The sequence below is a fragment of the Papio anubis genome, chromosome 1, assembly GCF_008728515.1.
Source record: "Papio anubis isolate 15944 chromosome 1, Panubis1.0, whole genome shotgun sequence".
NCBI classification, from domain to species: domain Eukaryota; kingdom Metazoa; phylum Chordata; class Mammalia; order Primates; family Cercopithecidae; genus Papio; species Papio anubis.
This window is the reverse complement of record NC_044976.1, coordinates 213,344,880-213,358,218: the sequence shown is the minus strand read 5'-3', so window position 1 is coordinate 213,358,218 and position 13,339 is coordinate 213,344,880. Positions and strand designations below refer to the sequence as shown.

At 40.9% G+C, this 13,339-nt stretch overlaps 1 long non-coding RNA gene across 1 annotated transcript; it reads right to left on the bottom strand.

Annotated features, from left to right (window-relative positions):
* Positions 1-1,944: 1,944 nt before the first annotated feature.
* On the bottom strand, positions 1,945-9,519 carry LOC103880392. Its single transcript, XR_641389.4, has 3 exons — positions 5,736-9,519; positions 5,000-5,074; positions 1,945-3,786 (listed from the first exon to the last, which is right to left on the bottom strand). It is a non-coding gene; the product is annotated as an uncharacterized LOC103880392 (long non-coding RNA).
* Positions 9,520-13,339: the final 3,820 nt, after the last annotated feature.

The following is a 13,339-nucleotide window of genomic DNA, read 5'->3' as shown; positions in this document are numbered from 1 at the left end:
CTCATTAACACTCTAGTTATTTTCCCTTAAATCGAGGCACTTATACAACTTCCAAAAGATTTGCACAACTTACTACTGCTATACAGATTATAGAATTAATAAGTAATATAGAAAAAAACCAGCCATATCAAACCATAAAGCAATAATTTGCACTAAAGTTTGGATTTTTTTTTTTTTTTTTTTTAAGTATTAAAAGATGCTGGCCAGGTGTGGTGGCTCACTAATCCCAGCACTTTGGGAGGCTGAGGTGGGCACATTGCTTGAGCCCAGGAGTTTGAGACAGCCTGGGCAACATGGTGAAAGCCCGTCTGTACAAAAAATACAAAAATTAGCCATGTGTGGTGGTATGTGCCTGTAGTGCCAACCACTCGGGAGGCTGAAGTAGGAGAATCACTTGAGCCCAGGAGGTTGAGGCTGCAGTGAGCTGTGTTCACACCTCACACTACTGTACTCCAGTCTGGGTGACAGAGTGAGACCCTGCCAAAGAAGAAAGGAAGGAAGGAAGGAAGGAAGGAAGGAAGGAAGGAAGGAAGGAAGGGAGGGAGGGAGGAAGGGAGAGGAAGGAAAGAGAGAAAAAAAAGAAAATGATGTTAGCTTCACGTGAAAGATTATTATATTAATTCTATCTCCATGTCTGTCATGGTTCTCCATAACAAAATATCTCAAAAGACTACCATCTATTGGTTTAAGCTGATTTTGACAATCAACAGTACAAAGCACATTTGGTTTTGTTAGCTATAAAAAGATTGAGCTTGCATATAAGACACAAGTTCCTGAACAGAAAGGCCCAAGAATAACAAGAGGCTACCACAGCCACCCCTGGAACAATGGTGGACATTCAATTCTTTTCAGGAAATGTGAGAATCATAAATGGAGATATTTGCAAACAGGAGAGGCAAATTTAAACTCTGAATGTTTAGGACCATACTAGCTAATCATGGGAGCTTGTAATAGATGAATTTTTGAGGGTCCTTATACCTCAGCCTTCTACATCTGTATATATGTATCCTTAAATATTGAGTGGCAATTTAAAAATTCAATCAGTCATTATTATCTAGTCTCTATTTGAGATTTAAAAAAAAAACAGGTATCTGGAAACCTCATTTAATGCCATGAAGAGAGAAAGAAATTATATTAGCCTAAAGCACTGTAGGCCTGCCACCTTATAGAGCACTCATATTCTCAATTACTGAAATAATTTAAAATAAAGTTGGTCATTTTCTTCCCTGTTTGAGTAGCATATGTTACAGTCAAGAGATTTGCTCACAAGTTTTGCCATCTTTCTGAATTGTCCTGTCCTCATTATTTTTTAAACATGTCAATAAGAGCAAACATAGATTGTGCACTTACTATATCCCAGATATGATATGAAAACACTTCGTGTACACTCTTTCCCCTGCCATAGTGTCCATTTGACAGATAAGAAGCCTGAGGCATGTAGAGAATAAGTCACTTGCCCAAGGGTTTTCAAGTATGGATCTGGGATTTGGGTCTCTGGTAAAGCAGTCAAGATTCTTAGCCGCAAAAATAGAAACTGACTAGCTGGTTTAGAAAAAAATTATTTAAAAGATGATATGGAATTTCCAGGAGGGCTACAAAAACAGCCATAAGAAAATGGACTGGAACAGCCGAGCAAGGTGGCTTATGCCTGTAATCCCAGTACTTTGGGAGACTGAGGCGGGCGGATCACAAGGTCAGGAGTTCGAGACCAGCCTGGCCAATATGGTGAAACCCTATCTCTACTAAAAATACAAAAATTAGCTGGGCGTGGTGGTGGGTGCTTGTAGTCCCAGCTACTTGGGAGGCTGAGGCAGGGGAATTGCTTGAATCCCGGAGGCGGAGGTGCAGTGAGCCAAGATTGCACCACTGCACTCCAGCCTGGGCAACAGACAGAGACTCTGTCAAAAAAAAAAAAAAAAAAAAAAGTGGACAGGAACAAAGGGAGACTATGCAGGAAGAACCACAGGCCCAATCATGCTACTATACCAGCCTGGCTGATTCCAATGTGCAGTCACGTTAGACATGAGCAGCAACCTGCAGCCCCAACAATGCTAGCACTGGGCACCGGACATTGATGCCAGTACCACCGCTCTTGGATACCCTGGAAATCGGATTTTGCAGCTACCACTGCTGCCACCAGAAAGAATCTTTCACTCTACCTGCATTTTTGTATCACCAGATCCTAATCTGAAATATGCAGCAGGTGAGTCCAATTGTCTGAATCTAGGCCATGTGCCAGATGCCAGCTGCAAGAAAGACTGAGAAACGAGTAGTCTTACCCTTTTAGCTCCTCAATAGTGAGGGTGGGATCTAACTTCCACCAAGATTCCCATGGTGAGAAATCTCCTCCTAAGAAGAAAAAGGCCAGGTTTTTTTTGTTCATCACCAGATCTTAACCATTTATGCCTAGTATTCCATTATTGGGACTTTAAGCTTGTGGGAGTTATTTATATCCCACTGCTCAAAGTCATCGCCAAGGTCTGATTTTTCACACACACAAAAATTTGCAACCTCCAGCATAAATGAGTTTTAAGCATTTAGCTTGATACCTACCACTAAGTAGATGTTTAACTAATATGTGTGAAATGAACAAATGAATGTATGATCCAGTTGTCTCTGGGAGGGACACAGGGAAAAGCAGGAAAACACTATCAATAGCTAATAACACGATTGACATGGGCAAACCAGAAAGCGCATGCAAGTGAAAGTTACAGGTAGTGGACGAGTTAGCATGGAGCCCCTCCTCCAACACACGTGGAAACTGCCAAGGCTAGCACTGGCCTGCTTCCTTAAAACCCCGGGTATGTCATCTCTACTGGCGGTCCAGATCCCCCACCCACAGCAAGCCCTCAGTACTGGTGACTACAGCTGTTGCCAAGCAGACTAGAAACAACTCATTTGAAGGCATGGAGAAAGCAGTGAGTGCCACCTAGGTACAAAAGGTTTTACAGGCATTATCTCATGTAATCAGAACTCCAACACTGCGAAGTAGTTACTCTTTGCAGCTCCATTTTACAGACTAGAAGAGCTAAGGCTTGGGGAGATCAGCTTGCCCAGCGTTATATAACTAGGATTTGGCAGAATCTGGCTTTGAGTCATATCTCATTGGCTCCACATCCATCCTCCTAAGCGCTACACAACACTATATAACGGAAACTTAAACTATAAAAATAGGTCATTGCGGAAGGCATTTCTGTTACAGAATTTACTAGCTTCACTGTCAACTTATCTCATTATTTCTTATTTCACATTTTTACAGGAGAAATCAGCCTACACTTGAGCTGGCTCCAGTGAGGGAAATGGAGGGCTGAGCTTGATGCTCTCCAAGGTTCTGAAAACCAATGTTTGAAATTTAAAATTTAACTGCCAGAGTAAAGGTAGCATCATTTTATATTGGCTCTTCAATTTTTACACCCAGGGCAAAGCCATCTGTGAGCGGATGAAAATGAAATAATTATGAAATTTAGGCAGTTCTTAAGAAACTAAGTTTTCAACACACCCACATCCATTCACTAAAATTAAGGGATATGAACTCTGAAAACAGACTTCCTTTATACATTTTTGGCTTTTCTCCACAGTTATGAAAGTCAATCCATGCCAGTAATGTCTAAAATCACGATGGGAATTTTTTGAGTGCCGCAGTAAATATATTCTCCTGGATATGTATCATCAGTCCTGGAATGTTGCTGAGGCCAGAGTAAGCATCTGGAACCAGGGTACCTGGTGGCATAGGCAAGAAACAGCCAGTGGGGTGACGATCGGAATCAGAATTGGCAGCCAGAGAGTCTGGAACAAGAAAAGAAATCAAAAGGAAAGGAGGGGAGTAAAGATCTGAAATAAAGAAAAAAATACCCTAAAAGCTTGAAAGGGGCCAGGCAGAAAGGAGATGAGGCTGTGGCCAGTGGCAAGTCATAGCTTTCAATTCATGGGGAGAAAGGTATCATCTGCTGTCTCTTGACTCCTAATACCAACTGCAGCGATGCTGTTTCTTTCCAAGTCTTTCTACATAGCTCCACGGGGGTTGACATTGGGCTGGACTGACATCTGCTGCTACTTCTTGCTGCATTCTGTGCTATTTGGAGATATTCTATTGATATCATCCTTCTTTGACCTTGCTTCACTCTTCCCCCTCCCAACTCTCCTTCCGCTGTCCTATTTGTAGCAACCGCTTTAGTCCACTAACAAGGGCTCTTTTATCTATTGGTCCTGCTCTTGCTTTTGTTTCTCTTGTCTATTTGGAGTTAGCTTCTTGATAGAAAGCCAGCACGAATTCTCTCTTGTCCTTGAGAAACTGTTGAACATAGCTGACTTGCTATAACCAGCAGGTAAAAGGATAAGCTAATTCTATATTTCATAGTAGTCTGTTTAGCAGCCTTAAACTTTAGCTAAGCAAATAACCATTTTCCTTTGCAGAAATTGTCATCCTGCCCTTATAATAACAATCCCAAGCCACTGAGTTGCAGAGACCACATGTGTTTAGAATAAATAAATAAAAAGAACTGAGCTCCTGTCATATGGATTCTGGCTTAGGCTGTTTGGATCCTGCCACTGCAGCTGAAGATGGGTTGCTGCTTACAGAATACTAATTGCTATTACTATTCTGAACTGATCTCTCTTGTGAAAGAAAAAAATATGAGAGAAAGCTCATTCTGGGTTGGTCACTCGAAATCCTAAGCTAACTTGGGAGAAATTCTATATGCCACCTATATACATGTATTCACACAGATAGATAGATAGATAGATATTACACACAGATGCAAATGTAAATGTATAAACATATATATATCTCCAGAATTTCTACTGAGATTCTTTTGTGGGTTTATACCAAGTCAGAAGTATCATGTCTTTATAGTTATAAGTTTTGTGTGCTAACTTTGTCACAGCAGCCTGTCAACAATATTTACTGTGGGCTTGTGTGTACACAGAACAGTAGAGGGCTGATCTTATTGTTTGCTTGGCTCTATTTAGATAGAACAAATTGACCTGAAAGTCTGTTTACCAGAGATTCATCATTGATCATGTATTCTTTGATGTACCTTCTCTTTCGTAGATTTAACATCAGATGTTAGCAAACCTGAAGATAAGAGGAAAAGTATTTATCCTTGTACCTGGAGAGAGGTTTTTCTGGTTTGGTGGGAAAGCTAGGAATTTGGAATCAGGGGACCTGGGATTGAACCTTGGCCCTGCTACGTTGCTGGAGCATAGGCAAGTGACTGACTATTTTTGAGCTCTAGTTTACCACCTACAAAATAAAGGTAAAAACCTCTCCTGACTATATCACAGGATTATCATCAGGATTAAGTGAGACCATAATGTGAACCAGCTTTGTAAACTAAAATACTCTACAAAGCAAGGGATTGGTAACTATGATAATAATTTAACACAGTGGCTATGAAATGGTACGAGCTGTCAGGATTACGGATCACAGTTCAGAGGATGGCCACTTTAAATTATTGTCAACCTATTTTCCCAAGCACCAGTTAATACTATTATAATAAATTCAAAATACACTTCAATTTTCTCCTGCTGGGATTTTATTCCATTGGATGAATTGTTCAAAACTGAAAAATCATTAAAAGGGGAAGGAAGTAATTTGATTCAACAAAGATCTTTTCATTTTAACAATATTCTTTCTAATGCATATACGGTAAAGAGGATGATTAAAATTGTCTAGAATATATCTGAAAAACCTTACCAAAAAATGAAATAGTTATGCATATTTTCTGGTTAATTACCTCCTCTCAGGTACCAAATTTATAACAGGACCATTAGGGAGATGTCTAGAGAGAGACATCCTCAGTGAAGAGTATTTGAGTACTTGAATGTTCTAAGAGACATTAAACAGCATTCCGAGGGCATTGTCTTCAGAGGCCTGCTCCTCAGGAGATGGCCCATTCCTCCTTTCTGGCAAACACTAAATGAACTCACCACAGAAGAATGGAGGAGGGGGTTCAAATACTAGATCAAGGTTTGGGTTAGATCAGTAGTTACCATTTTCGGCTTGTCAACCTTTCTCCCCAAGTTAAAAAAAAATCATCAGTTATCACCATCGTTTCATTTTTAAAAATGCAAAGGGTATCTTAACACTGAAAAAGTGTAATAGGTATAATCACAGGTTAAACAATACTCGTCCAAATACAGACAGTCCCTGATTTAACAATGATTCCACTTCACAATGGTGGGACAGTGATATGCCGTTTGGTAGAAACCATTCAAGTACCCATACAACCATTCTTTTTTTCATAGTCAGTATATTATTTAATAAATCGCATGAGTTACTCAACACTTTGTCATTAAGTAGGCTTTGTGTTCGATGATTTTGCCCAAACATATGCTAATGTAAGTCTTCAGAGCATGTTTAAAGTAGGCTAAGCTAAGCTATGATCTTTGGTAGGCTAGGTGTATTAAATGCATTTCCAACTTACAACATTTTCAACTTACGATGGGTTTATCAGGGTGTACCCCATCATACATCAAGGAGCATCTGTATAATCCTTTAGCTTTTATTGAAGAACTGACAACATTGTCCTTAGAGTTCTTGTTTTATTGTGAACCTGAAAATCTTCCACTGAGGCCAGCACCTGTTGTTGGGCTAATATTTGGTAGAATTTGGGAAGCCCTTTCAACCTGAAGATACTATGATCACATAAACATATTTAAATAAAATTATTTACTATTTTTCTAGCACAAAATAGCACTTTTCAATTAGAGTATGTGAGCAGTTATTTGTAAAGCTATGGAGGACTTCAAATTTTGAGAGTCTCTGACATCAGTGAGAGTTTTGATGAAAAACGGTTTGATACTTTCATCACTTAATTCTGGTTACTCACCATCATACAATGAATTCACTTAAATAGCTAACAGAAAGGAAACTAGAAAAAAATCAACTGCAGATTGTTCTCTATTGATAAAATTGCACAAGCTGTTCAGATATTGTAACAGAGGACATTTGACATTTTCTCCCAGGTGTAAGGAGGTGGCAGGTTCGATTTCTTAGGATGTTGCACTGGTGATTTCAGTTGCTCTTTGCCAGGGGTGTGGAATTCATCTGCTGTTTTCTATTTCTATTAGCTGTGAGTTTCTCTGCATTCAAGTTCCATCTGAGAGCCCGACTAAACTTAGCTCATTTTAGAGAGAACAGCTCCCACTGGGAAGGTGTCACTGGATAAAGTCTCATGACCTAGGTGTCTGAGAAATACAAGCTCTGCAGTTTTGTTCCTTAGGAAAGAGAAAAAATATATATGAAAATATCATCTTTGTTTTTCCTAGCCATCATCAGATATTTACTAGGCTGGGCCATTTTATACCGAAGCGCAAGAATCATGATAAATTGTTTCTCAACAGAACAAAGAATTTTTTAGAACAACTGATGTGTTTCCTGTAAGTGGAATGAACAAGATTGTGGCTGTGTGATAATATTCAGAACTTTATAAATGTGCTACACATAGCCTTTTCATTTCATGTTTTAGGCATTCTCTGCCCAGTAGAGAGGCTGAAATGCATAATAATTGTTTCTGTCTAAATCAGGTTTCCTTTTTTAAAGCTCCTGGAGGGACTGAGTTGATTTCTTGTCCTTATTTTCTCCCCATATTACAGTCTATCCTGAACATCAGCAAATGTAGGATAACGAGTTCAGGGAAAATTAACCCATACTACACTAAGGCTCATACATTCATTCAATCATTTACTTGGCCATCGTTTGCTGACTGTCGACCCTACGCAAGGCACTGTGCTAAATTCTGGGGTTACCAAGGTGAAAAAAAAAAGATTTCACAGTGTGATGGGATCTAGGTTGGCATGTATCAATCCAAAACTGGTCAGGCCAGTGTTTCTCAAAGTCAAAACTTTTTTTTTTTTAACCACAATATACTGTAAGAAATAAATGTAATATCTCAACCCTGTACTTGTATACACGCATATACATATCTTCATACACAGGTACTTGTACAAACACAGGCACACCATACTCAATTGAAACAAAATTTTTACAAAACAAACTTCCTCTTTCTGTATGTGATACACCACATTATTTTCTCGTCTATTTCATTTAATTTGTTTTAAAGACTGATATGGCCAACTAAAACAGCCCACTAGTTAGTCACAATTAGCAATTTGAAAAACAGCAGTCTGGGAGTCTTTTGCTGTAGCTCCGTAAGCCGCTAAAAATATCAAGAAGTATATTGCATATAAAAACAAAAGACATTACTGAATTATGTTAGAGTACTTTGCTTGATCTACCTTAAGAAAGATATTGCTCATCTGAAAATATGGGACATTCTTTGACATGGAAGTGGTAAGCGTAGTTCTAATTAGGTACCACTATATAAAGTGTAGTAAATTTAAGGCCTTGATTATATAGCAAATGATGGGATATGTGGGAAAAAATGAACAGATAAAAATTCCTTAAATTTAATATTTTGTTCTGCTTCCATTTGCCATGCTTACACACTACATCTTTTACAGTCTAAAGGGAAGATCGAGGTGATGCAAATATCTGACACAGAAGTTTTCAGACATATGTCCAAACATTGCATGAAGCAGCAGAGGAAAATCCAAGACATAAATGTGCTAATTTTTAAATACATTCAGAGACTAATTGATAAATTGCCTCATCAATGTCTAAAATATTAGTGTTGTAACCGTTTCGTATTTTTCTCAGATATAACTGCCTGGTTACTTCATCTCAGTCTCCATTGGATTGCCCACTGTGACTTGCTCCCTGGATTGCTTTTTTTTTCATTCTGCATATTCTCTTTAGGGGATCCATCCATTCTCTTGCTTTGAACTTTTTCTTGAATGCTGAGGACTGGACAGCCAACCCAGATCTCCTCCAGACCCGTTAATCAACTGCCTATTTGGCTGATCAACCTGGGGGTTCTATAGATACCAGAAAACAAACATATCTGAAGCCAAACTGACCTCTTCCCTCGTGATAAATTATTGCTTCTTTCCCAGTGCTTCCTAACTCACTAAATATTACTAGATCAAATCAGCCTGTTCCTACCTAGGAGTCATCCTTTCTTAGGTCCCAAAGCCAATCAATCAAGTCCCTCAGTTCTGCCAATTCTACCTTCTCAATATATGCTTTAATTCACCCCTTCTTCTTCACATACATTGCTGCTGTCAGTTCCGGCCCTTGCCACCTCTCACTGGTGCAAAAGTCTTCCAATTAGTCTCCTGCCCCTGGCCTAAGCCCCTGAGCTACACAGGCCAGGTGGAGAGTCTTTCAGCTCCACCGTCTTTGGGAAGCTTCGAAGTGCCTGCTATACCCACTACCCTCCTCCTAGGGCATTCTTAAGCTAAATTGCTTGTTATGTTACCACAAGCCCCACACCTGGCCATAGCTGATGAAAGAATCTGCCCCAGTGGTAGCTGATGGATCGCAGACCTAGAAGGAGATCCAGCATCAGAGACCTGCCCAAAAATGGGTAGGGGTGAGTGACGTGGTTTGGCTGTGTCCCCACCCAAATCTCATCTTGAATTGTAGCTCCCATAATTCCTATGCGTCATGGGAGGGACCTGGTGGGAGGTAATTGAATCATGGGGGCAGGTCTTTCCTGTGCTTTTCTCATGATAGTGAATATGTCTCACAAGAGCTGATGGTTTTACAAAGGGGAGTTCCCCTACACAAGCTCTCTTGCCTGTTGCCATGTAAGACGTGACCTTGCACCTCATTCTCCTTCAGTCATGATTGTGAGGCCTCCCCAGCCACGTGGAACGGTGAGTCAATTAAACTTCTTTCCTTTATAAATTACCCAGTCTTGTATATGTCTTTGTTAGCAACATAAGAATAGACTAATACAGTGGGGGTGCTCTGCACTGGATTAAAAGTGGTTGCCAATCAAATCATCCCTCTTGGAGAGCTAAGACACACAAAGAAGCTGCAAAAAGCAGTTGCATCTCTGCATGAGGAGGCACCAGGGACTGCCCAAAGCTGAATGGGCAATAGGACAGCACAGGGGCCAGAGCCGTGGAAATAAGAAAAACGGGAACAACGTCATTCCTGGTTTTATGAGGTCTGGCTGTGCAGTGATAGACATGATTAGATGTCTTCCCTACTCTCCCCATGAATCCTTTCAATCATCCCCCATGAATTAAGCAAGGTTCTATTGCTTAAACCTCTAAGGAGCCCAACATTGCTGACCTCTTCCAATCCATCTTCTACATGGTTGTAAATGAGTCTCCAAAATACAAACATGGGGTTTGTTCCTGCCTCACAATTCCTTAAAACTTCCCCTCCCTCACAGGACAAATATCTCGAGTCCTGAGCATGTCATACCATCTGGCCCTGGCTTTTCTCCCCCGGTCCGAGGCTTCTGCCTACACTCCAGTCCAGGTGAACTCTAGCCTATGCTGTGCTCTCTCACATGCCTGACTCTACACACACTTCCTTCGGCCTCAATCTACCCACTTGTCCCCCTGATAAATACGTTTTTCAGCTCACACACTCTTCCCTCGGTAACACCTTTCCCTCGGTAACACTGTTTCCCGGTCAGTGCCTTCTACAAACTCCCATGAAAGCGATCAACATGCACGTCGTAAACCTTCAAAAACTTGTAGTCAGTCTGCCTCCAGCTGGAACGGGAAGGCAGGGCTTTGTTTAGTAATTCCTAGCAGCCTTAATTCCTTCCCTTGTTGAGCAAATACTGGACACTTACATGCACGAGCCTTTGAGGATGCAACTATGAACAAGACAGGCATAGTCCTTGCTTTCCCAGAGCTATGGCGTGGCAGGGACAATCGGCATTCAATAACACAATGTGGTGGGTGTTACGTCAAGGGCAGAAGAAGGGACGTGGGAGGCAACAGCACAATTGGCAAAGGCCGTTGTAACCTACAGATATTCACACGAGACCCAAGTGAGGAGCAGGGCTCCACAGGAAAGTTTTGACAAAAGAAGAAAAGGGGAAAAGGCAAAGAAAGATGTCAGCAGAAAAGGAGGCAGCACATATAAAACCATGAAGGTGAGAGAAAGCTTGGTACGTGCATATAAAAAAAATAAACTCTGTGGAGCTTAGAGTGTCCACAGGTGAGTGGCAGGTGACGAGGTGGGAGAGGGCAGTAGTCAACCCACCGGGGGTGTCTGGGACATGCTACTGACTTGGCATTTTATTCTAAGGGCCAGCGAAGGCTTTTAATCAGGGAATCTGATTTTACTTTTAATGATCAACTAGCTCTTGTATCAGTTAGATGTGAGGCAGGGAGGTGAGTTAGAAGGCCATTGGAATAACTTAGGTAATCTGTGGTGGCAGTGGAGGTAAGGGAAGTGAATGAAATGGAGAGATGAAGGGGCTGAATGATCAGGACTTGGTGACTGGTTCAATGTAGGTGTGGTGGCCTTGTAATGTGTCAGCTTGGCTGAGCTGAACTACCCGTCCTGGAATTCCCTTCTGTGTATATTTCCCGTGAAGGTGGCCCATGAGAGGGATTCTGGTGGGAGACTTGGAGGATGGAAGTGAAGTGACAGCCATCTTGCAACTCACACACACTTCATTGGTGGAGGTAGTGGCCGGGCCTGCTACTGCGCCACCCTCTCCTGGACCTCCTGTGACTTCTCCCACTGCTGATCTAGCTGTGGGTGTCCACGCAACAGCTCACACCACCACGGTCAGAGGCAACAAGACCTGACTCCGTCTCAGTCTGTCCTGGGGGCATCCAGCTCACGTTTATGGGTTCCAGGCTATTTTTGTTGTCCTCTTTACATCTGCCTTTCCCTTCTGACTGCCCATTTAGAGGACTTTAAGCTCCAGCATCAAATGCAAAGAGAATAGCCTTTCAGAGATGCATAACCATAACACTATGTAAGATCAAATCTCTGCAACTAGTCCTTTAAAATGTGTGTATGTATATGTGTGCTTTCTATTTAAATCTATCTACAAATTTATATATATGTAAAACACACACACACAAATCTTCTGGTGGTTCTGTTCTCTGATAGAACTCTGGCTGATGTAGTAGGGTTGACAGAGATTGGTATCAAGAATAATTTCTAGGTTTCAGATTTGGGCAACAGGGTGGATGGTAATGTTATTTTGAGAAAGAGAAATCCTGGGTAAAGAGCATGTTTGAGGAGAAGATGAAGAATTCTCTTTTGGCCAGGTGAAGTATGAGGTGCATGCAAGACATTCAATTCAGCAGGTGATCAAACAAGGCAGGTCTGAGCTTGAGACTTAAGCAAACAGCATCAAACATGCCCAGTCACAGTAACAAAATTTCAAAATAAAAAGAACCCAATGAAAAGCCACTTTAATAAATTTTAATAATTCTGTACAATAAAACATTAAAGCATCAGGGTTTCTTCTTATTCAGTATACAGTGAACATTAAAAAAAGTGTTGAATAGTTGAGAGGCAAATTTAGTGTTTTAGAACATGATAATAGCATGTGGTTTGCTAGCTGCTTATGAATAACCCAACTTTCTAATAGTTTTCATAGGTTACTGGAACACAAGCTTTAATAAAATTATAAAAATTATATAAATTTTCACTTTAATAAAGAGTAATAAAGATTCTCCTCCCTAGCTCCAGTTAGGAATTTGATAGTTTCATGAGATTCCCACTCCCACTTTCCCAGATTAAGAGAGCACAAGCAACTGCTTTTACAAATGTCCTCTAAAGATCCCTCCTGAAGAGAGATGCTCATGACAATGGAAAATGGAGTAGGAAGAGAAGACGATGATGTATTTCAACTTCATTTATACCCACTAACCTATTTTCTCCCTATTATAATCTGTTTTTTTAATTGACAAATAAAAATTGTGGCCAGGGGCAGTGGCTCATGCCTGTAATCCCAGCACTTTGGGAGGCCAAGGCAGGCGGATCACAAGGTCAGGAGATTGAGACCATCCTGGCCAACATGGTGAAACCCCGTCTCTACTAAAATACAAAAAATTAGCCAGGCATGGTGGTGCATGCCTGTAGTCCAAGCTACTTGGGAGGTTGAGGCAGGAGAATGGCGTGAACCCGGGAGGCGGGGGTTGCAGTGAGCCGAGATCGTACCACTGCAGTCCAGCCTGGGTGACAGAGTGAGACTCCATCTCAAAAAAGCTTCATATATCTATGGTGTGCACCCTGATATTCTGATATATGTAACATTGTGGAATGCCTAAGTCAAGATAATTAACATATCCATCACCCCACATACTTACTATTTTTGTGTGTGTGATGAGAGCATTTAAAATCTCCTCTCAGCAATTTTCAAGGATACAATACATCATTATTAGCTAGAGTCGCCATGCTGTACAATAGCTCTCCAGAACTTACTCTTCTAACTCTCCAGAACTTCCTACCCTTTGACCAACATCTCCCCATTCCCCAGGCACACAAACCTAGTTTTATGAT